Source organism: Vicugna pacos, chromosome 12 (assembly GCF_048564905.1).
Source record: "Vicugna pacos chromosome 12, VicPac4, whole genome shotgun sequence".
NCBI classification, from domain to species: Eukaryota; Metazoa; Chordata; class Mammalia; order Artiodactyla; family Camelidae; genus Vicugna; species Vicugna pacos.
The window spans coordinates 17,833,322-17,858,709 of record NC_132998.1 but is presented as its reverse complement, the minus strand read 5'-3'; the positions used below and the strand labels follow the sequence as shown (position 1 = coordinate 17,858,709).

General features: G+C 41.1%; 1 protein-coding gene across 3 annotated transcripts in view; it reads right to left on the bottom strand.

Annotated features, from left to right (window-relative positions):
- PRICKLE1 (prickle planar cell polarity protein 1) overlaps window positions 1-25,388 on the bottom strand; it is a 100,375-nt gene that overhangs the window by 35,544 nt on the left and 39,443 nt on the right. The gene's annotated exons all lie outside the window — the stretch shown is intronic.

The following is a 25,388-nucleotide window of genomic DNA, read 5'->3' as shown; positions in this document are numbered from 1 at the left end:
TGCCTATTAAATGGATTTAAAAAATTCTATTCAGAGAATGGGGCAAGAGTACTTGCTGTTAGCTATCAGGGGTGGGAATCAGCTCATCCCTAATAATGGTGAGCTGGTTGGCAGTGGAAGAATCACACGGAAAGCCTCAAAATATATAGACGCCTGGGCCATATCCCTATAGATTTTGATCCAGTAAGCCTGAGTTAGGACCTGGATATTTGCATTTCATATAGTCTCCCTAGGGAATCGCAATTTGTGAACAGATTTAGGAACCATGCATTCGTGTACAGACACACTCCACTTTGGTTACTAGCTCTCCTCAGACAGTGGTCAGTTTGCGGAATGAAAAAGAGGAGCTACTTTAAGTTTCACTGAGGAGTTGGTCAAAGCAAAATTCTACCCAGACACTCCAAGGTCTTCAAAATTGCTGATGAAGCCATCAGGTTGATGAGTACCTCTCAGATCCCTTTCATGGAAAGTTCTGAAGGGACAGGCGTCATTTTAGGGCCACCTTTGTTGAGATGTCTTTCTCAAGTGAAAGTTAACTTCTCTTTTATTATATTAGGTGAAACTATGGTTTTGATGTGGCTTGGGGTGCTGGTTTTAATTCACAAAACCTCTGAAAACTATGGTTTCTCGTGAATGTGAGAATGGGTTTTTAAAAAAAGCATGAAATGAGAAATTTAGAAATTAAAGCCATCTCACGGCTAATATTTGAAACCCATTATTTTGGGGACATGCAATGCTTAGTTTTTAATTAGGCATAGTTGCTGCAATTTCAACACATTTCCTAGGCAAAAGCTCGATTTCCATGACGTTTTTTGGAGGCAAGTCCTGCTCCCAATGATGTAAATGAACTGCTGTCCTGCAGGGTGAGGGCAGCTGCTGTCTCCCTGAATTCTGAGTGTTCCTTAGCTTCCAGCACGTGAACACACAGCAAGCAGATCACATCATTTCAGGGGACAGGGGACATTTCCTGAAAATACCAGGAAGATCAAGGCTGCAGACAAAGCTGAAAAACAATAAATCACATGACCCTTGGAGCCATAAGCTGGGCAGGTGTCTGAACCCGTTTGAACTAAACAAACGTGTGAGTTCACTGGGCAAGCACTGTCTTGGCAGAGGAGAGAAAAGGCATCCTTGTCCCAAAGTGACATCAAATGATTCTCTCTGTTCACAACTGCATCTCCTGCTCTTCTCTGCTACTGTATTTTTCCTTTCTTGCACCAGCTTTTCTCTTACTCAGGCTTCTAATCTGTTTTATTACCTGGAAGAATTTCCTTCTCTGGATATCATTAATATTACAGTAAGGAAGGATTCTTCTGGGGGAACAAACCTCCAGTCCCCATCACACCATCAGTGAAGGTTGCCTTGTGCTTAGCGGACAGCAGAGCCTCAGTGAAGTTGATGAACATTTCCAAAGCCAACGCATCTGTGTTGATTCCATGCAGGGAAACAGAAGAGGACGATGGCTGGTCCTGTGACAGCTGACATATAAGCTTCTCACCAGGCTGAACCGCAGTATTGACAGAATCAGTTATTCCTCATTGGCCAGAGAACAAGTTAAATACATATCGGAGGATTCAGAGTAGGATAGGATTACAACTCCCGTTCCTGTGTGATTTTTATCAGGATCTGAAATGTAATGGTGTCCAATCTTCTTTGAATCAATCCATCAATTTGTCACTTTGGGGTTTTACAGAAGTTGACTGTCTAAATGAAAGTGAAAATGTATTTTAACTGACAATTGAGGACCACTGCTTTTACATCTTTTAAAAAAAATTATGAGAAGATAATAATCCTTCTTTTATCGTGGTTAGAGTGGGAAGTGAGAAGTATGGAGACTGGCGCTCTGAGAAGGGGGAGGGAACAGGAAAAGGGGACGGGGGTGGAATGTTTGTCCTAGACCAAGTATTTTTATAAAGGGTCCTCCCTACTCATGCTGCTTAAGGGGACTAGGAACTTTATTATACGGCAATAATCTTAGCACAGCGTACTTTCCTGTTAGAATATCCTGTACCATGGACTTTTTTGGCTTAAAATTGAAGTGTGCCTGAACATTATGTGTAATGTAATTCCCACAAATGAGCTACTGTTGGGGGAAAAAAAAAAGGCAAGTGGTAATAAATCTGTAAGTCCCTACTACAGTTTTCAGGATGACCTTTATTGGTCTGGGCTCAACAGGTCTTAACACATACATAGGTTTTATACATCGGTCTGTAACATGCACCGAATTAGAAATTCATCAACAGAACTCATTGATAAAGAATTTTGCACAAACAGCTTTATTCTTTCTTGTAGGGGGTGAGGGGAGAGGTAATTAGGTATATTTATTTATTGTTTATTAATTAATTAATTTATTTAATGGAGGGCCTGGGGATTGAACCCAGGACCTCATGCATGCTAAGTACATGCTCTACCCCTTTATTCTTTAGAGCTTTATTTATTTATTACTTGGAGAGCTATTATAAATAGCATTGCTATTTACTCGTTTGTTTCAAAGAAAAGCAATATGGAGAAAATTTGGCTTAGGTCAAATGTGGGAAATATTTCACAACTGCTTAGCTTCAAACACGGATCGGCAGAGAGGTTTCGGAGGCAGCAGAAATGAGGGGGCGTGATGGAGGTGGATGGGGGCACTTCCAGGGTCCTGGGTTCCTCAGTTTCCCATTCACAAAATGATAGCTGATCTCTGAGTCTTTTGGCTGTGAAATCCTCTATTTCTCTGACTTCTTCAGTCTAAAAAACCTGGGAACCGAGGTCTGCTGTCTACACAGGGGCCATTCCTAACCAAAGGCTGTTTTAGCACTGGTGGCCACGCCCGGGGTGGTGAGGTAGAACCCACTGCCCGTGTGAATAGCACCCAGACGGTGCTGGGTCTGCTCCTCCCAAGACCACTGACCGTGATGGGCTGAATGTCTCAGTAGCCACATGAACCCTCTGGTCCCTCTGGGGTTTAGACGGTACAAAACTTGAAATGAAAGTTCCCAGGCAGGTCCCCTAAATGCCCCATCTCATCTGCAGCTCCTTAGTCTAAAGTGGAAAATTCTATTTTGGGAAACCATGTCGAGATGCATTTAGGCTACTGTGAACGAAAAGTTGGAAAGCAAACTCGAACATAAACACAGAAACTGTTTGAAAAGGAAGAACTGTTGAAAAAGGAGGATAAAGTTCTAAAAGACACAGAAAGAATGTTGGCACAGCACCTGACACTTCTCTACCATATTCTGCTCACCCTTGAATCAGGTGTGTGATGTCTGAGGTCTCTGCTGGGCTGGCAGACTTGTACTGATGGAGAACGAGACAGCCTTGGTCAGTGCTGCCTCCGAGTCTAACACCCTTCATGCCATCAGGACTGACAAAGGTTTGTTGAGTGACTGAATGAATGATGAGTGTCATTCATTTTATAAGCACATCCAAGATGTGGACCATTTGAGATATTGAGATGTCAATTAAACAAGATTGGTGTGTATCCATTTTTTCTGCTTTCTGTTCTACCAATGACCATTCATGCCATTTGGTCTGAAAGATAATCAAGGTCATTTTTCAGTCAGGAAGCATAACATTTTCTTGAAAAAGTCTCTAATTGGGTTTCATTTGTATGTTATTCCTTGTACAATTAATCTTTGGCTTAGGAGTAAACAAATGAATCCCCCAAATTGACACTGTTTTCCCCCAAATCTTCATTGAGATGGGCAATTGGGAAATTTGCATCTTTGTCAAAAAAGGTACCCAGATCCTGGGCTGTGTTATTAGCCAAGAGCTTGCAAAACCTTTATTTACCTGCCTAGCAACAACACTAACCTGGTCCATTCAGAGCACTAATAAAAAGTGTGTGATAAAAACGCCAAGGCCTGCTTATCTTAAAAGATTCTTCCTAGTTCAAAGGGTCAGTTTCACACCAGGGTCCCAAGTCTTATCAGCTGGCTCTTCAGAGCCTGGTCATTGTAAAACAAAGGATTCCCCCAGCTGGCATGACAATGGTCCAATCACCAGACACTTCAAAAGATGCAGGCACCACCGCACAGAGGATGCCCTGAGTTTGCCCCTCACCGCGATGTTTACACACACGTTCCCAAAGGCTCATCCCACAACAAAGGCCAGGCCTGTAGTCAAGGGCATTGCACCCGCAGAGCCGTCAAGGATTCTGACTTTACCAGTAAAGCCAGGGGGAAGCTTCAGTCTAAACACCATTTACTCCAAACACCGAGTTCTCAAAAGCCAGGGTCTCATTATTCTACTAGGGCGAGGAAGCTGCCAGGGGATGGAAGTGAGCTTCAGAGGCTGTGCCCTCGGCATATAATTAGAGAGAGAGAGAGTACGTCTGCAGAGAACCCAGAGTCATCTGCAGGTGTCCACATGCAATTTGCAGATGTGGCTAAAAATAAGAACAAAAGGCTTTGCAGGATGCAAAGACAAAGCCTACAGGCATGAAGTTCACAGAAAAAAAGAATTGACTGAATTCCCTCTGAGGGCCTGGCCCTGTGATGGGGGGCTCTGATCTGTTGGCCTTGTTTGTTTAACTTGCCTGAAAATCAAAAACAAATACCAACTTTCCCAAACCAAGCTCCACAGGAGAAGGAGTATGGAAATGATTGAAACACTTAACAGTTGAGGGTCCCCAGCCGTCTCCTGGAGATATGTATTAGAGACATGTATAAATAGCATTATTTCAAAGAAACCAGGCCCTTGGACCCTGGGAGCAGGAGGCCAAATGAGGAACAGCATGATCTCTTCTACATCAAACACCAAGTTATAAGGTTTTCTTTATTTCTCAAAGCCTGTGCTTTGTCCATTCTGGATAGCAAGGGTGTTTTAAAGACAAGCAAACAACCTCGCATTATTCTAGGGAACCCTTTGTACTTTGCAAAGAGCTTGGTGGCCTTGCAAAAGGCCAACAGGACTGTGAGGTCTGGGAAGCTAGGATCTGTGTGTGATTCTGCTCATGCCACCCCGCTGTCCCCACTGGGGCTTCTGCTATTAGAGCAGCCTTGCCCTAGTTCTTTTCAGGTTCCTGTCTTTGCTTGAATGCCCAAGAGGACGATCCGACTAGTCAACCCCTCCAGGACCCGCCACACCTCTGCCTCCACCAAAAAAGAGTTCAGACAAGGGTCTTTGAGAAATGGACAAATTTGTTTTCGCCAAGAAATAATTTCAATAGGCACTTTAGTGTACCCACGATGTACCTACCCTATTTAAAACTGCACCCCGCCCTCTCTCTCTGCCCCATACTTCTCATCTCTTTTTCCCAAGTGATTTATCTCCATAGCAACTATCCCTATTGGACCAACTACGTACTTTTCACAATTATTTTGTCTGGCCCCTGCCTCCATCCCTGCCCCCTATGCCACTAGAATGTAAGCTCCACGAGGCAAGGATTCCCATCAGCTTTGCTCACTGGTGTAGCTCCAGGACCTGCTGCTTCGTAGGCAGTCAATATTTGTTACATAAATGGACGTAAGAAACTGCTGGACGCTGGGGTATAAAGAGGAAAGAGGGCTGCTCTTTGCCCTGAAGCAACTCACTGTCTGCTCCCTGTATTTATATACATACTGTCAATTTGTGCCTCATTTTTTCTTTTTGTTGTGGTTGAAGTATAGTCAGTTACTATGTGTCCGTTTCTGGTGTGCAGCATAATGTCCGGGTCATGCATACTGTTCCTCATTTTTATGTCCCTCTTAAAGCTTTATTGTCTCTTTTTAAAAATTATTACACAATAAAACATGGATATATCTCATTGTATATTAGGAAGCTATTCAATTTAGTGTATCCAGTGGCCCCAAGAATAGAACCCTTCCAATATACATTTGTTGCTTTTAAAAATCCTTTGAGGCATCTTCATTGTAATAAAACTGTCCAACAGTTGTATGGTGTACAAATATCTCCCCAAATCATGAAACATTAATGATCTAATAAAAGCAATTAGTTTCAGGCTGTAGCAACTGAAACTGTCTTCTGTTCTGGGATTTAAGATCCTTTTGTTTTCTGCATTTCCTATTTTCCTCTGTGTGTCCCAGGAAACTATTAAACCCCCCACCAGATAGATCTCTTATCTCCTGGTTCTTCAGTGGAAGAAGAATGATCTATTTTTTTTCTTCTTCCTGAATTTCTTGCCAGTGTTCTTGTAAGAAATAGAGATCCACATACAGTTTAATGATTGTTTCACAAGACGGACTGCATGCAGATCAAGAGAAGCGCCTTGGGAAACTCACGGGCTGACGAGCTAAAATTAAATCTGAACAATTTACCTATTACACATTGTCAAATTGAAAGATCCACATGACCAAACTAAAATGAAAACAGTTTCTTTGCCCATCCTGGCCTATGTCACTTCTCAAGTTTCTTTGTTAAAATTTCATTTCATTGAAATTATACAAGCACATAGTGTGAACATCAAACAACCCTAAAAGGCTTGTTTGGAAAGATAGCAGCCCCCTTCCCTTTCCCCTTCTCGGCTTCCTAAAGGCAACCAAGTTCATCCATCTCTTTTTACTGATTCTTGTACTTCATCTCCACTTCTCCAGATAGCAAAGAGCTAATAGTACTTTGAGTTTTCTTTTTTAAAAACATATTATCTATTAACTCCAACCCTTCAGTCTATCTCATGCATCGTTTCATGGGAGGTAAACCTGCTGAACCCTTGCATGCCTGATATCAGCATTATCCGTCCTTAACTTCAAATGATACTTTGACGGACGACTGAATTCTAAGCCGAAACTGATTTCTCCTGTGAATTTTGAAGTCAGGGCTCTGCTGTCTTCTAGCTGCCTGTATTGCCATTCTGATTTTTCTTCCTTTACTTGAAACCTGTTTTTCCCCTCTCTGAAAGGTTGTAGGACCTTCTCTATTCCTAGCATTCTAAAATTACCTGAGGATGTGCCTCCATGGTGAGTCTATTTTCAGACGCTGTACAGGGTATTTGATGGGCCTTTCAATCCAGAAATTCATGTCCTTCAGTTCAGGAAAATTTATGGAATTATTTCTTTGATGGTAGTCTCCCCTCTGTTTTCTCCTCCTATTTAAATGTTGGCTCCCCGGATCTGACTTCCAGTTTTCTCATCTTCTCTCTCCTATTTGGCATTTCATAGTGTTTTTATTTTACTTTCTAGGAGATTTTCTATTATTGTAGCTTCCAAGACTTCTAGTGAATGGTTTTCCATTTCTTATTTTTTAATTTCCAAGAGCTGTTCTGTTTGCTCACAGAGGTCCTTTTTTTGTAGCATTCTTTTCTTGTTTACTGAGTACACTATCTTCTCCTACTTGGACAATGTTAATGATACATATCTCTCTCATATGTATGATATATATGATATATACTATCATGATATATATGATATGGTATCATGACATATGTGTGTGTGTGTGTGTGTGTGTGTGTGTGTGTGTGTGTAATTGTCCTGGGTAGTATCTCTTCTATCTGTTCTCTCTCTTTCTGTTCATTTCATATTAGGTATTTCTTCCAATGTCTTCCAGACATTCATCCAATGTCTGATGATCCTTGGCTATCTGTTTATATTTCAGAGTGAGACACTAAAAAGCTGATTGGACACTATCTGTATTTGGGAAAATGGGGTCAGGGGAGGGAGCTTTTTGACTCTGTCCTCACTCTAGACTAAGATAATACATAAGAACTCCTCAAACGCATTATCTTTAGTTTTCTTTCATCTCTCCCCCGCTTTTGGCTAACCAGATTCTCCAGAGAAGACGTCCCATCTCCTGCCTACAGGGTAACCCCTGGCTGCATGATGTGGAAGGCAAGTTGAGGTGTGTTACCTGGTTCCCCTGATTTTGCTTAGGGACCCCTCCCTCAGTCGTGGCTGGTTTCTCACAGGCCAGAGAGCCTCTGTTCTACTCTCACCAAAGGATAAACCTTGAGCTTTTTGGTAGTTCTATGGTATAACTTAGGCTGCATTTCAACTTCACCAGTTCTAGATTAGGATCTGCCTGTTTGGGTCTTCTAAGTCAGTTACCAATTTCAGTCGTCCCTTAGTCTCCAGGTGGGATTGGTTCCAAGACCCCCACCCCTCAACAGAACCAAAACCCGAGAATGCTCAAGTCCCTTACGGTCGGTCCTCTGTGTCCGAGGATAACCCATGGATACAGAGGGTGAGGGTATCCTGTTTCTAGCCTCCAAAATGGGTTATTTTCATCCTTCCTATTCTCATCTTTGTAGGTTATCTGCTTTTAAAAAATAATTTATTTGCTGTCATTTTGGTGAAATTCGGAAAGAGGACACCATCTTTAACCAATGTTTCCATGGGCTCGTTTTTAAGGGGAACCTCAAACACCAGCCTCACTGCCTTCTCCAAGCTCAAGGTCATCTTACAGCTCTTGAGGTCTGAGTTTGAAGGGACAGGAAAGGAATTTCAGTTGATAAAATTGTCCTTAAAACTTAACTGGACACTTAATAAGAAGAGTGGGGACTTTCATCTGAAAGATGTTCTTTTTCTACATAATACATGGGTTTCTTTCTGCATACTAGATAGATATGAATTTCCAGAGCATGAAGAGGGAATTAATAGGTCTCAGGATGTCTCTTCTAGATTTGAGCTTGTAATTCTAAAAATAAGAGAACTAAAAACCCAGCCTAATACAACACCTTCCTTCCATTAGCAACAAAACTGATTTTACAGTAAAAGTTAGCTATATTAAAACCATCAGAAGTTTCTGAGCACAGACATCTTAATAACACTGTGATTGCTAACAAGGACGACTATACCCTGGAGAATTTCTCATTTTTTTCAGCTCACGTGCCTTTCCCTAAGAAGTACCAACAATAATACACAACATGCCGAAATCCATATGTTGTGGATTTATTTTTTAACGAAGCAAACTTACTTAAGTTCTGACACAACAGCTGCCAACTTAATTTGAAAGTGTTAAAAATAGCTCAGTGGTCCTTAATTTTTCTATATTTGTCCTCGCATCTGCCTTCCAATTTTAAAACGAAAACACGATTGCATTCCCCTCTATCAAAGTTATAAGATGAATTTCAGTCCCAGTTTTATTTTAAAATGAACTGTATTCAATATTAGCGTCCAGTTAAATGATCCTGAAATGTATCCGGCAGTCTCTACTGGTTGAGGCAGGAATAATACATCTTACATTTCTCAAAAAACTAGCAACATATCCCTACTGCCTTCCAGTAAGCTGTCAGGTGCACGTATTAACAAGAGCATCCTGGAGCCTGGGTTCACACGGCAGCTTCGCCACTTGCTACCTGTGCCACGTCCTTATGCCTCCACTTCCTGCTCTCAAAAATAGAAGCAAATGTCCCTCAGCTGATGTGGGCAATGAAAATGATAATGTGTAGAAAGGAGCAGGCCTGCCGTGAGATGCACTGTGGCTATCACTGATACGTCTCTGCTTTATTTAGAAAAGTCAGCCCGCAAATGTTGGTAATTGTTACCATCTTTAATGCTGAAAAATGTCTTCGACGTGACCAATTCTTAAATAGCACTCAGAGAACTGTGCGACTGCCCCACTGGGGTGGTTAACAGGCATTTACTGATTGTCCAGCACTAGCTTTAGACTTTCACCAAACAGAAGGGATACTTGAGACTTTGGCGGCTTCATGTACTTGATCAGCCCAGACCTGTTCTCTGATCTTGGTGAGTTTTTTTTTTTTTTATTGAGGACGAGGCAATTAGGTTTATTTATTTATTTATCTTTGAAGGAGGTACTGGGGATTGAACCCAGGGCCTCATGCATGCTAAGCATGCGCTCTACCACTGAGCTCTACCCTCCCCCCGATCTAGGTGAGTGGATACTGATCAGTGCTGGTGATGGTAAGAAAACAACATTCCTACACTTAATAAAACGACGTCTTTTGATTAACCCACCATTGTGCGAACAGTCACACAAGGTTGCTGTCCGTAATTCTAGGCCAGTAATGGGCTAGGAAACACCTCTAGAGAAAGTGGCTAGAAGGCATGGGGTGAATGCAGTTGGGCAGTTTGAAAACAAATCAGAACTCTCCCATGGCTTTGAGTGTTTTAATCCCACGTTTACTTAGCAATTCAAGTAACATTAAAGGAAGACCTGTGTGTTTAGCAATGTAGGCACATACTTATTTTTTTTTTTTAATGGAGGTACTGGGAATTGAACCCAGGACCTCGTGCATGCTTAAGCATGCACTCTGTCACTGAACTGTACCCTCCCCCAAGGCATATACTTTTAAAACCAGTTGAGAAATACTGATCTAAACCAGAATTTCTCAGTCTTCTTTCTCCCTCTCCGTAGCAGTACCCAGTGTGGTGTATTTCAACCCACCACGCCCCCTCCCCGCAAGTGCTAATACAGCATGCCTGCTGGCAGCCACTGTTCTGTGTAGGGTAACCCTGTGCCCCTTTCTGATTTGGAACATCTTAGTTAGTGTCTCTTTTCCACCTAAAATTACTGACAGCACCCTCTTTCATTATCTCATGTGTTCAGGTTTGGACAATAAATGATAAGCTCACCCTGTATAATATGGGGGATGACTCCGTGATAGGGGGCAAGTCATTTCATTGTCTTTTAGCCTCCTTTCCCTCCACTGCCCAAGGTACTAGTTAATACCTGCAAATCTAGAAAAGGGGTGGGAAGGAATAATTTGGGAGTTCAAGATTTACAAAAGGTTTTTAACTTAAAAAAAAGTTTACTTAGAGACTCAAAACTGTTGGTTGAATTTGGTTGTTTAACAACACAGTGAGATATTATAAATCAGAATGTAAGCTTCAAAGAAACGTCAATATACGCACAATTTGAATCAGACATAATGTCATGATGTGGTAAGTGCATGTTTGTCTGTTGATCGAATTTGTCTGTTGATCGAAGGACAAAGGAGTTAAAGATATACCTTATGATCCAAGCAATTTATATTGTATTCATACAAATGCTGATTATATCACTGAAAGTCAAAAGAATGAGGGCCAAAAACCTTTAAAACCTAATTTTGAGGAACATTATATTTCTATACTAATTATATAATTAATGGGTGAAGAGAAATACTTTTCAAATTAAAATGTAATTCAGTTTCAAAATGGTTATGAATGGCATACAGTTAAAAGTGATTAACAGTAGAAATTAATCAACCAGCTAAAACTCAGAAGAAGTGGTCCTCATGCAGTCCGTTCCATTTCTCCCGGCCGTGAATGTCTCCTACGAAAACTGCGTCCATATAAACCAGTAGTGAAGAGTGGAACAGTTACCTGCGAAACAACCTAATTTGGTTTTAGTTATCTAAATATTTCAAGTAAAATCAGGGGTTTTTTTTTAGGACTGCCATTTTCTTTTTTAAAAAAATTTCTGTACCAGTAAACCGCACATATTTCAGATATACAATTGGATGCATTTTAATAGATGTATATACCATTATGAAACCACCACCACAATCAAGATAGCTAACATTCGCATCACTTCCCAAGAGGTGCAAATTTTGAACTCCCAATTTATCCCTTCCCACCCCTCTTTACCCCTCTGGTAATCGTAAGTTTGTTCTCTATGTCTGTTGAGTCTGTTTCTGTTTTGTAAATAAGTCCCTTTGTGTCTTTTTTTTTTAGATTCCACATATAAGTGATATCATATGGCATTTTCCTTTCTCCTTCTGGCTTTCTTCACTTAGAATGACGATCTCCAGGTCCATCCATGTTGCTGCAAATGGCATTATTTTGTTCTTTTTTATTAGGACTCCCATTTTCTACTTTGCTTGTACAGCTACAATAAAGTGGAATTAAATGACTATCGTCCGTTTGCAAAAGCACCAGATCAAAGCAGGGCAAGTTTTACTGAGTTTTACTCAGATAATTCAGGCTAACTCCTGGCCTTGATATGTGCAAATCTGATATTGTAAATTACATTTCTAAATTATATCACAGCACAGTCCACAGAATTACCACCTAATGTGACAAGAGAAAGTGTATTTATCTGCCAATGTAACATGCAGCCAAAAAAAAAAAATACCCTAAAAAGTTGACAATGAGAGCTGAAAATGGCTATATTAAAGCTTCTCTCCTTTGCATCTCATGTGGCATTTCGCCCTGGGGAACCCACCACTGCACCAAGTGAGTTTTATGACTTTGGTGGCTGGACAGTTTTATTTTTTCCACTAGCAAAGAGAATCTTTCTTTAAAGCAAGAAATTGGCAAAGTTATTTTTAAAGTGGGTATGTTACATACATTTGATCTTAAGGGATCTAGGAATTGTCAGCGAACTCTCATAAAGAAAGCAAGCTTTGTGTTACTCCATCCACTTTATCCCTAGCCACTTTAATAGAAAGACAGCCCATGTCCCGAAGCAGTTCATGTTAGTTGAAAGGTGTTTCTAAAAGAAGGTGTGTGTGTGTGTGTGTCTGTGTTTTTAAGTCCCTTTTACACTTGGAATGGGCATTTAAAGGTTAATCAAGATGCCAGTTTTCAGACTTTCCCTCTAGCCCAATTTCTACAGGGGCAAAATTCTTGAATTCTGAACAAGACGCAGGGAACTGGGTCTTTTCATGGCTACTTTACAAAGGGGTCACTTGGTAAAAATTTCAATAAACTATTTTTCACACTACTGCATCTGTTCTCATCCTTGTCTGAAACAATGGGTTGATACCAGCCATCTTTCTTGAGCCTTCAAACAACAAAGAAAGGAAAGAAAGAAGACTGTAGAAGCACTGGATTTCCACAGGCGTGTCTTTCACGTCCTCGGGGTTTCACATGGCTCAAGGAACACCCAGTCATCAGTATGAACCCTCTTGGTGTATAAAAGGGTAAAAATCTGGGGGTCACATTACAGAGTGCAGGTGGAAATACATGTATAAACCCAGACCAAACAGGTGATTTGTACCAACCTGCAACTTTTATCTATCTGCAAACTTAGCCAGTAAGACTCTCCTATCCCATACTTAAATGAAATTAAACCTCGTCAGCCACAAAGTTCAGGATAAAGGTCTTTGATGTCAAACGTAGCATTCTGAAGCAAGTTTTTATTAAGGAGGCATTCTGTAAATAACATTTACCTTCAAAGTACCAAACACAATACCCATTCCCAGGTAAATAGTCAGGGCTTAGGAACAACTGTGTTGAATTAATTTATGACCCTAAACATTCTTTCCTCTGAAATACATTTTAACACCTTAATTGAATTGACCATGGCTTCCTTGAGCTAATAAAAGACACTTCCTATCTTTAAGCTGATTTTATTTCCATTGAAGTGGCCTATGCAACACAGGTAATTTGAAACAGCAAGTACATCTACAATACAGCAGCTTGACAAAATGTTGTTCTGTACGGAATATTGGATTATGAAAATCCATGCTATTCTGAAACACTGCAAGTTACAGAAAAATAAAAGAAGCACCTGAATTTTATCTCTGCAACCACCTTTTTCATTATTTTTTTCTTACTAATCCAACAGGAGATTTAGTTTTCCTAAAATAATAAAAGAAGAACCCAAGTGAAATTACTGAGTAAAGATTATTGGTAATAATTATTGTTTAAATTTTTTACATTTAACTTCAAGTTCTTCTCCATCAGGCATGATCTTTTTCAGAAGTTGTGTTTGTTTGGAAGATAATGAGGCACAGCGGTTAAGGACAGGGGTTTTGGAATCATCAAGACTTGGTTCATCTGGCAGCTTTGCTGCTCACGAGCTAGGCCACCTTCCTGGGCCTCCATTTCCTCTTCTCTAAGACCTGGACAATAATGGCACCAACATCAACAGCCCCAGCAAAAATGAGAATTCATATAAAGCACCATGCCCGCTCCACATTAAATGCTCAACAGATGCTAAATGTCACCACTACCAACGGACTGCAGTCCATCACCAAGGACAAGGAGGGGAAGAAGGCCTCTGCCCAAGAAATCCGGGCAGCTTCCTACCTAGAGAGCCGAGAGAGGTTCCGTTGCTGAGAAGCATTGGGTGCAAGTGCAAAATCATGGCTAGACATGTGGGATCACTCTGCAAGGCCCTTGCATGTGGACTCCAGTGAGGAGGGACCCACTCGCATCAAGGACCAGGCCATGATCAGAATTGTCTGAGAACGGTGACGAGGGCCACAGGGTAGAAAATGGTTCAGAGGAATGCAGAAAGAAGCTGAGGCCGGAAGACCGGGTGGAAGGCTGTTAAATAATAATGGTGCCTTAATCACGGCAGTGAGTGACAGGAAGGCTTCGATTTCCAGGAGAGTTCCCAGGTAGAACCGATCATCTCTGGTGCTTGAATGTTATAGAGGCCATTGGGAGATGGCCTTGACAAGGACGATGTGTCCCACGTTGAACTGTGGACCACTACCACACATACGCATTTAGATGACTAAACTGGTTAAGAAAGGAGAAACGTGGAAGTCAGACTGGGGTATTTGGAAAGGGGAGAATCTACGGGTGTGTTTTCCCGAAGGAAACTGCCTCTTTCTCCCCTCCTTCCAACTCAACATGCCACTCAAGATTCACTTAGCAGCCAACAAGACGAAGCAGTGTGGAGGCCCCATTTCATGACATGGAGGACTTGTCATGAGAAGACTTTACTGGGAGCCCATGAAGACACGGCGTGGGCCCGGCACGCAGAGGGCATTTAATAAACACCTGTCCACTGAATCTGATAAGCTGGAAGTGAATAAAGCAGTGTGCTGGGTCTCGAAATTACCTGAATCTTCTGAACTCCTATGTTTTGATTTCTTTGTTTCTAAAATGGAGATGAAATGTTAGGAAAGAAAGAAAGAAAGAAAATTCTCGAAATAAGTAAGACATGATCAAGAAGTATTGATGTTGGAAAGGCGTAACTGCCCAAGTTCGGTATCTAATGATAAGCAATCTATTTAAGATTTCATACATATACTACACTCTCCTCTGTCTATCCAAAGTTTTATTCTCTGTCTTTTTGCCATAAAACAATTAAACAAATAAAGTGAAGTGCAACCTTTCTCAAATCTTAGGTATTATGAAAAAGTTAAATGTATTAAAATTTGAATCGCCATGATTTTTATTTTCTGTCAGTCAGGAAGAATTTGATGTGACTGGATGTGTCTGGCGTATAACAGCGAGACTCCATTCGATATTCTCACAATTGCTCAAAAATATTCATAGACTTGAAAAATTGTGCTCTACGCTGGAATTTGACACAACATTGTAAAATGACTATAACTCAATAAAAAAATGTTAAAAAAATTCATAGGCATACCTATTAGAATGGCCAAAATCCAGAACAATGACAACACCAAATGCTGGTGAGGGTGTGGAGCAACAGGACTCTCATTCATTGCTGGTGAGAATGCAAAATGGCACCATGCACAATGGTACTGGAAGACAGTTTGGTGGTTTCTTATAGAACTAAACATACACTTAAAACATTATGCAGCAATCACACTCCTTGATATTTGCCCAAAGGAGCCGAAAACTTATGTTTACACAAACGTGGATATCAGAGCAGCTTTATTCATAATTGCCAAAACTTGAAAGCAGCTAAGAAGTCCTCCAGCAGGTTAAGTGGATAAATAAACCGCGGTCCATGCAGATAATGGCACAGTACTCAGCACTAAAAGAAAGGAGCTGTGAAGTCATGAAAAGACCTGGAGGAAGCTTAAATGCGTATCACTAGGTGACAGAAGCCAATTTGAAAAGGCTACACACAGCATGATTCCAACCACAGGACATTCTGGAAAAGGCAAAACTATGGAGACAGTAAAAAGATCAGGGGTTGCCAGGACTGTAATGTAAACTTTGGGTGATGATGACGTATCAATGTAGGTTCATTACCTGTAACGTATGTACCACTCTGGTGAGAGGTGCTGATCGTGGGGGAAGCTCTGCAGGGGGTATATGGGAAATCTCTGTACCTTTCTCTCAATTTTGCTGTGAACCTAAAACTGTTCTAAAATATTATTTTTAAAAAAGTCCACTGGAGGGTGGGGCTAGCTTAGTGAGCACGTGCTTAGCATGTACGAAGTCCTGGGTTCAATCCCAGTAGTTTCATCAAAAAAAAAAAAAAAATCTACTGAGTGTGAATAACATCAAGAAATAATAATCACATACCTAATATGTATGTGAAATCTGTAGAATGAACATGTGAGCGAGCTATGCTGTTTTTTAAAAGGACTGCACAGTTTCTTCTCCATCATAATAGTTAGAAAATAGTCCTTGTAGCATCTCAAATAAATCTTCATGTGAAAGCCAAAAAGATGGCTCTTTGCCTCTAAAGTACCACCACTAAGGGAAGCGTCCCTTGAAAACAGCCTCTCTTTGGTGGGAGGGTATAGCTCAGTGGTAGAGTGGGTTCAATCCCCAGTACCTCCTCTAAAAATACATAAATAAACCTAATTACCTCCCCCCTCTTCCTCTACGCTATTTTTTAATGAATGGATGTCAGATTTAGACCTTCTGTCTGTGGCATTACACATGGAAACACTTAGAAAATTACACTTAAAAAAGGGCAGGATTTGTTTTTTTTTTTTTTAATTAGGAAAAATTCCTAGCCCTTCAAAACTAGATATTTTACTTTGATTTTATTTGTCATCAAAATATTTCTCTGGAAGCATTTTCTGTAGTCTTAATTACTCAATTAAACAGGTTCCTATGGGACTTTTATGTCACCACTGCATGATCATCTTGCAGATGGCAAAGATTTAATATGGAATTAAGCTAAGCTACTAATTATATACACAAGTTAAAAGAAATCTAAATGAATGAGCTTTAAAAAATTTTTTTCATACTTCTAACTGGCAGAAAGGCAGTGGCTTGGTTGTCTGTCTGAGAGATATGGGAGTTAAGTAAGAGTAAGGATGAAGTGCTTGGATTTTGCCCCTTGTTTCTATGAAATAAAATACTAGCCTTTTGCTTAAAAAGCCACCGTAGGCTAAAAATCTGATTCTTGCAGAAGTCAGGTCATCTCAGATCTGTTGCTACTGTATCTGACCTAAAACTGAAAACCATCCCGAGCTAGAAGGACAACAGTGCACTTTCATGTACAGTAACAGAGAGGCGGACCACGAAGTTTACAAAAGATGGTGTTCACTGAAGACACATTTTAAAATGAATAAACGGAGAAACTCTCATTTGCAATCAGATGGCAAAGATGGGAAATTAGAAATAAAAGAGCTATGTAAATTTTTTTTTTATCTTGGATGATCACTCTGGAAGGGAGATAAAACAACTAAGGAATAATCCAAAATGTATCGGTAGTAGAGCTTTACGCAACGTTAGCGTTAGGAAGTAAAAATTCTTTTTCTGTAGTTGTGAATAAGGAGACAACTCCTACTGGGAGTTTCTGCTTCACAGGGGTAGGGTTGCTTCTCTAAATTCTTTAGATGCAAAGTTAGTTTCCCTAACTTGGAAGATTTTGCCAAGTTGGATTAAATTACGGATTTTGATTTCCGCTTCTTCCATTGGTCAACAATGTAATTCATTATTTTAAATGACACACTAACAGAGAACCTGAAACTCTTTATTTTATACTTTAGAAATGCCATGAATCATTCCTCCTAAATTATATTCAAGTCACTGTTTAGCCCAAATAAATCCTCAATAATGCTAATTTACCCAGTCAAACATAAGCTCTCTTTCTTGAATTGACATTTTCTTTAACACTCCCCAGGGAAAACAGAAGAGAGTTCAGCAACTCCTGAGACATTTTCCCTGAGAATCCCTGGGACACTAGAGAAAAGTACAAAATGCCAAAATCCTAAGGAAGGAAGGAAGGTTTTACAGAGGATCTACTGGCCATGTGAAGCAAAAAATTTGGTGTATTTTGTCCAGTTAATATTACAAGAAAAGTTCAACCTTGCTCACTGCTTAATACCCTAAGGCTTTGTTTTTAATGTATAATAAATAGTGTTAAGAGAGTGTTAGGTTATACCTTTACACAGATGATAGATCAAATACTCTGGATCTCTGATGAATAATCTCTTAGGCTCACAACCCCTCTCCCCTTCACATCGTGTAGTTTTACAAAAATAACTTAGAAAGCTGTAAAAATCTATATATTCTTAATCTTCTCCAATTCATGATCGTCTACGAACAAAAATCAAGAAAGTGTATGTATTTTAATTCAGGAGGAAGAATGCTGCTGAGTCCAGCCCTTAACATTTGGCAATTCATGTAACACATGAAAATTCAGGGCAGACTTTTCAGAGACCACTTAGTCATAGCTAATCTTGATTTATTTGTATATTTTGACACGGTGTTTTTGATTCCGTGGAAAATGAGCACTTGCTAATGAGCAGAAGCATACCTTTCTCTACAGGGAGAACAATAACATAATGGGAAGCAAAAGCGTTACTTTTTACTTCTTCATTTATTTATAATATAAATTTCTTATCTGAAAATTTCCATTCTCCCAGCATATCTACTTCCAGCAATAAATCCTAAGGAAACAGAGATGTGCCAAAAGATTATGTACAGAGTGTTCCAAGAGTTATTTTTAATACTGAAAAATAAGATTACCAGGAAGATTCAACATGATGGGACTGATTAAGAATTGGCTAAGTAACTATATTCATGTGGCATAAAATTGGGCAGCTATAAAATGATGCTGTAGAATCAGTGCTGTCCAACTTAGTGTGGATGGTATGTGTAACTTTACATTTTCCAGTAGGCATGTGAAAAAAGATTTTAAAAAAGTGAAATGAATTGTATTAATATACTGTATTTAACCCACTACTATTTCAACATGTACTCAATATAAACATTCATAATGAGGTATTTCCTCCTTTTTTTGTACTGCCTTTGGAATCTGATGTTTTTTGTACTTACAGTGTATCCAACTAGCCACAATTCTGGGGCTCTAGCCCATGGTGCTGTGGTGACAGTAATGAACAGTGCAATTACAGGCAATGTTTCGATCTAGAAGGTCATTAATAATAAATGAAAATTTAAAAACAGACTCTATGACATATGTACAATATGATTCTAATTGTATGCTTTAAAAATTCATGAATTAGAGAAAAAAAGCATAGGAGGGTATATGCCAAGGTGTTTACAGCGTAATTCTAGGAAGCACGATTATCATTGTTTTCTTACTTTCTTTTTTCTCTTTGGTATTTTCTACATGTTTGACAATAAACCTGTATATTTTGAAGTTAATAAATGATTCTGTTTATATGCTCCACTCAGCACTGATTAGATTTATGATGACCTTAGATGTTCAACTCTCAGAATTTGATCCCTGAAAAGTAATATATTTCTCTTTTTTTCTGGATTTCATACTAGTGAATACAAATTTCCTTGTCCACAGAGAATAATTCACCACTATGAACAAGACTTATGTTTTGGGCATGAGTCCTAACTTTTGCCCCTTAAATGTGGTGTGTGTAATCACAGTACAAGAACTGTGAGTAAATTATTTCACTGCCTGTTAAATAACCATTTGCTAAGTCTAGACAACGATCATAAATAGCCATTATTTATAAAGTTTCCGCTCAAAATACTTGGGGAATTGTAGAATAAATAAGCAGTGTGACCCACGCCTCCTTGTACCCCCAAAGCACACAAAAAAGAGAGAGAAAATACATTCATAAAATTGGCGAAGTGGCGGTACTGTGCATGCTTAGCATGCACAAGATCATGGGCTTGATCCCCAGTACCTCTGTTAAATGAAAAATAATAATGATCATGAATAAAATAAATATGACCCCCCAAAATAAAATAAAATTGGCAAAGATGCTGAATACAGGCAAAATCCACTTTTGCAAACGTTAATCACTATATATAAAAATAGGTAAAAAACCAAATTTCTTCTGTATGGAACAGGAACTATAGTCAATATCTTATAATAAAATTTAATGAAAAAGAGCATGAAAACTAATATGTGTATATATATTCATGATTGGGACATTATGCTGTACACCATAAGTTGACACAGTAACCGACTATACTTCAGTTAAAAAAAGAAAGAAAAAGAGAAGTAAACTGAAATGAATGCTGAATGCTTGGCACCCACTGCCATGTAGCAGAGAGCTGCTTCTGCTGACCCTCTTCATCACGTTGACCCCCTCCCCTCAACATACACACAGCTCTTAAAACAAAACTAGCCTATGTTTTCTCTTCACCTCCTCTCTCAGTGTTCCCCGTCACCAGCTCTGCACTGTCTAGCACTCCGGCATTCCTTACCGTATCCTCAACAAAGTTCCCGTGACCCTTACGTCGGTCCAGAACACGTCGGACGTTAACTTATTTTATTGAGAAATATTTACTGAGCTCCTGCTTACTGCATAAAAAGTGGGGTTCACATCATTTAGGAGAAACCCACAAAAACATAAAAATACAAAAATCATTTCAAATGGCGGGAAGGAAAATAAAGGAAAAGAGAGTGATAGGAGAGAAAAGAACAGATTGGGGCTGGGGGCCGGAGGGGGGATGTGGTCCAGGAAGACCTCTCCATTGACAAAGGACACACTCATTGATGCTGAGACCTGATGGATGAGGGGGAGAAGGTGGGAAGAGGAGCCTTCCCCTCACAGGTGCACATCCGGCCCCCAGCAGGACTGCCTAGATGATGTAAGTGGGGGAAAGACTGCTGGAGCCACTCTAGCTCGTGGGAGTCTCGCAGTGGGGCCAGCATCAATGTGGAAGCCTGGTTATTATTCACAAGAACAGCAATAGATGAAATGTGTTCAGTGTTTCTGATGAGCCAGGCACATGCTGGGAGCTGTACACACAATCACGGACTAATTCCTCACAGCAGCCCTCTGAGGTGGGGCTTATTTAGCACCTGGGAGGACTCAGGTGACATGACTTCGAAAGGACAGAGCACCCTCTCCGGTGAACTGCCTCTCTTTCCAAGTTTTGCACCCTGATGTCCACTGCCCCAGAGCTGTGGGCAAAGAAACAGTTTTTTGAAAGAGGATACTGGAAAAAAAAAAACAACCAAAGAAACAGGTATTTATCTTCCTAGAAGATAAACCCATCTTATGGACACAAAAGACCAAATTCACTCATGTCTAAACGAGGGAAGAGGGACACAGAAACATATGTGTAGCACGCTGTAGGAGATATCCATGGGTTTTATCTTCCTTATGTATATATATAGAGAGATATAATTCTCTCTCTCTCTCTCTATATATATATATATATTTTTTTTTTTTCCTGGTGAAAACCATTTTCTTCAGGCAGCTGTCCCTCCCCCACTCTGTCTACAGTGGTTTTGGTGGGGCTGAGCACACGACCCTTCAAACCTAGGCAACTGGAGCATTCCATCTCCTTGGTCAGTGTCTAGCTCAGAGATGGTTATGTGACTGATGGCGTATGAGCTCAATCTGGGAATTTCCCAAATGACCGAGAAAGATGAAAGCTGCAGCTGCTGGTGTGGACGCCTGCTTCCATGACGGACCAAGCTGCCTGAGAATGAGGTCAGTAAGGAGAGAGCCATGCCTGGAGATGGAAAGATTGAGTCCTTATGAATCACTGACCACGTGGATTCAGACACACTAGAAGCAAGATTTATTCCTAGACTTCCCAGCTGAATGAACCAGAGTTCCCTTTCTTGGCGAAGCCATTTTGAGTTAGATTCTTTTCAACTGAAAAAAGACCTAATGTGGATCAGAAACAGAGCAGATTGGGTAGAAAGGAGGGGCAAAGTAAGGCCAGAAAAGTGGCAAAATGGCAGAAAAGTGGTCAGAAAGACGTCCAATTATATGACCACTGAGAAAACTGAGGCATTCCGGTGGTTAAAGTAAAACTGCTCCTCCTCCTTGGCAGCAAGAAGGCGCAACTTTGAGATGCAGGTGCCACCAGCCAGCATCAATGAAGAGTTACTGGCTGCTTAAGGTGCGCCAGACTCCGCGCTCGGTACCGGAACGTGCGGATGGACAAGACTCAGCCCCTCTCCCCTTGAAGCTCAGGGCTCCTCCAGAGGGACGAGGAAGCAAGCGCAGGGTAGCGCACCGACTTCACAACTGACCTGCAAACAACGCAGCGCAGCAAAAGCAGCATCTCATCAAAAAGTCTTGGTTCTCTGGTCTAGACACAAGCACCTTCCCCTGAACTGTATAACGAAAGGCTCAAAAGGGCAGCGGCCAAACCTCAAGGAGCCCCGGAAGACGAGCGACCAGCATCAGTAGCAGCCGCGCTTCTGGGTGCAAAGGCTTCGAGCCGGAACCGCGGGCATCTACGCGCACTCTAATCGGATTCCAGAAATAAAGTTGCTCAAGGAAGAAATCAATCCAAGAACTGAGGACAGAATGTCGGGAGGGACACCACACAGAGCCACGATTAAAAATGCCTCCAGCTGCTTCAACACGACGTGAGCCCTGCGAAAATTTCCGGCCCTTGACCGCCGGGCTCTCTGTCGCTCCTCTCTCCTCCTGAGCAGTTTCTGTATTGCCCCAGATCAGTTCCACGTCCGGCTTCCTCCTCCGTGAGGCTGGACATGAACTGCTCTGCCCAACGCAGGATCCAGGGCCGCAGACCTAACCAAGAGCCCCCGCTTCTGGTTTCCTGCCTCCCTGTGAGCCCGGTCTGCAGAGCTGGGAAGTCCTCTTGGGTCCCCTCTGCTCTGCTTAATCCTCCCAGCTTCCAGTGCTTGAATCCCGGCACGCACGCGCAGAAGGCCCTCGCTCCCTGCTCCGCCGGCGGCTGGGACGCGGCCACGTCCCCTGGGACACCTGCTGAGGGTGCCTGAACCGCCCCTGGGCTTACTGCGTCTTCTGCCTCTTCCCGCCTCTCCTGCCCACCTCTCACCTCTCAGGCCCCTTCCTCACTTGCTGTGCAGGCGTGTAGGTTTCTCACCCTACTTGCTGTGAAGGCTGATGAAGTTTCATGCCCAAATCATGGATTTAATCCATATTTGGGTGGGTGGATGGGACGTTCTTATATTAACTGTTTGGTGAAACTACATGTAATTTTTTTTTTTGAGGTGAGACTACTCTTGAATAAATCCACCAAGGAACAACAACAAAAAAAAAACCCAGTAATATACATAAAGTCAAACAGTCTTGCCTACCAACTCTGTTCGATTATTTGAATATTCATAACCATCACATTGATTCATTCAAGCAACAAATATATACTGAGTGTTTACTGTGTACCAGACAGGGACGTAGACTTTGGGGATTAAAGTGGGAACAAGACATTTTCTGAATGTGTTGTATGTGCTGAGGGCCAAACTGTGCTCCCCTCCTTTGTGGAACCCCCAATTGATAAATCCATCTTTCCTTCCTGCTGTGATGACTCTGCCCAGGATAGCTGTTCAAAAAAGTGTTCTTCCAACAAAAGCAGTCTTGGAAGAGTGATGCTAAGAAAAGAAAAGTTTTAAGATCATCCCATTCAACCCATCACCTACAGATGACAAAACTGAGGCAAAGGGAAGTTGAGATCTCAAACGTCCCCAAGGTGGTCCATATAATTAGTGTTGAAATCTCTTGATGCTTAATCCAGAGCTCTTTCTTATTCTCCACTGTCCAATTCTATAGCCACTAGCCCCACGTGGCTATGCAAGTTTAAATTTAGAATTAGAAATTCAGTTCCTCAGCTCCCCTACCTACATTTCAAGTGCTCAGCAGCCACACAGGCCATTGGCTCTCATACTGGACAGCCAAGAAAACAGACTACTTCCATCATGGCAGAAAGTTAACTGGACAGTGGCATGGGGTCCAAAACACACAATGCTTGCCTTTTCTCCAGCTCTGCATTTCTCAACCTTTAACAGGCATAGTATTCACCTGGGGATCTTGTGAAAACGCTGATTCTGATACGTGGGCTGGGCTGGGGCCTCACGAGCTTCCATCAAGAGAACTGCTCGGGGTCTGAGGACCACACTTGGAGCATGGAGTCAATGTGGAGTCAGGATCCCAGCTCAATACCGCAGTTAATGCCGCAAGGTTTAGCGTTTAACATGTATGATGTTGTTGTCTTCCCAAAGAGATTTTAAGCTCCTTCAGACAGAGCACCACATCCCTCATCGTGACCGCACAGTGTGGGGATACACCAGGAGTGTGTTTTCCTACCGTAAGTGCATTACATTTGGTGCAAATCACCACAGCGCTGCACATAAACCCAGCTTCATTTTCTTTTGAAAAGACACCAGGACTTTGGCCTAAAGGTTCACTGCCTTTGATTTCCCCAAAGTGAGACACTGTACTAAGTCAACCTCAGGGAAACACATGGGAATTAATTCTACTTAGTGGCTTTAAAATGAATTGTAAATTTTACCAGAGCATGCATACTTAAAATGATTTTTACAATAGTTGAGAAAAAATGTACAATGCCGAATGGATGCTAGATCGTGTCCGGAAAGTACAACTACCCAAGCTCTGTCTAAAATTAGAAAATGATTAGAATTATTTACAAAAATAACACAGCCAGAAATGTTATCTGTGTCTTTATATTACTGTGGCCTTCTTTCCTACCCTGGAAATAGAGAGCACCCTTTTTCAGCGGGACAGCTGACAGCTGCCCTGGTATGAGCAGGCACCTCTGGCATTCTTATCACAGCTTTCCATCAGCAGTTCTCATTTTCCTAGAGATTTCAGTCATTACTATTTGTAGTCAGCTATTAATTAGGAACTTTACATTAGGTTGAAGAGTTCAGTCATTTTTGTAGCTAAAAGTCACCTATTTATGCGTTAAGCTCTTAAAGAAATAAGAGTCCTTTGTGCCTTTCTAAATGTATTCCTTGTAAAGCAACAAGAAAAAAAGTTTTATTAATGCACAAGACTGAAAGAAATGTCAAGTATGCTAGAGTTCTGGTTTTGATTTTGGACTTCAGAGAAAGTAAAAGAGGCCGTGGAACAGAAGAGCCCTTTAATTACAATCCAATGTCCTAGAGAAGAATATTTGATATGTCTTCCAGTTGGCATTCGAGCCGGCGTAAGAAAACCAACTAAGGGGAGTACAATGTAAAGCCATTCCCCGTCGTCAAGTTAATCAGGAATTATAATGTGTGTATGTCATGAACCTCCCTGGTTTCGTTTAAGACCTTCTTGGACACATTAAAAGATGGAAATGTTTCAAGAGTTGAATCAATAAATGTATGTATGCTACATAACCTAAGCCAATAAAAGTTTGTGCTAAGATTCCTCAAAGTCCCACTTCACTTTGGGGAGAGTAACTACATAACGACATGTTTTTTATTCCCCCGCCGGAGAGTAGACTTCTCTGATAGAAAGATGGCGGCAGTAGGATGGTTGAGAGTTTGAGTCTGGAGTCATTGTCTGCATACAAAGTTCTCCACTCAGCCTCCTCATCATGTTGGCCTTAGGAAAATCAGCTATCGCCTTAAGACTCAGTTTCTTCATCTGTAAAATGGGAATCAGAATAGGACAACTGGGAGCATTTAATGCAATACTGACCGCAGCAAACAAGCATTTCGCACCCAGTAAGCTTCAAATGAACGTTAATTATTTTCATTAGCTCTGAAAGGGACTAGCTCAGTCACCATGAAATACCTTCCACCACTCTCATCAAGCCCCTTCAAGGCCCCTTAGTTTGTGTTTGTATTTCAAAATTTTC